At 44.5% G+C, this 283-nt stretch overlaps 1 protein-coding gene across 1 annotated transcript in view; it reads right to left on the bottom strand.

The window, feature by feature from the left end:
* LOC119591330 (glutamate receptor ionotropic, kainate 2-like) overlaps positions 1-283 on the bottom strand; it is a gene marked incomplete at both ends in the record, with an annotated part of 143,921 nt that overhangs the window by 30,489 nt on the left and 113,149 nt on the right.

Genomic DNA, 283 nt, shown 5'->3' with positions numbered 1-283 from the left:
TGAAGGCAGGAAAGGCGACAGACAGACTAGAAGCCTGGTACACCGTAAAAAAATAAACTTTTAAGATACACATGGAAAAGAACTCGGTCTCCAGTGGCATTGACGAGGGGATGTTGCTATAACCATAAACAAAATCACAAAGGAGAGCCGCATAAATATGTTTTCGACTATGACCACCTCGGTCGAAGTGAACTCAAAGATTTTGGTAGAGCTCACTCGAACCAAGCCCCCCCCTCTCCTCTGTGGGGCGTCATCTTCTCTCTCCTTTTTCTGTTTTTTCTAT

The sequence above is a fragment of the Penaeus monodon genome, chromosome 28 (genome assembly GCF_015228065.2).
Source record: "Penaeus monodon isolate SGIC_2016 chromosome 28, NSTDA_Pmon_1, whole genome shotgun sequence".
Classification (NCBI taxonomy): Eukaryota; Metazoa; Arthropoda; class Malacostraca; order Decapoda; family Penaeidae; genus Penaeus; species Penaeus monodon.
Note: the sequence above shows the minus strand (reverse complement) of the source record. Positions and strands in the feature narration are given on the sequence as shown.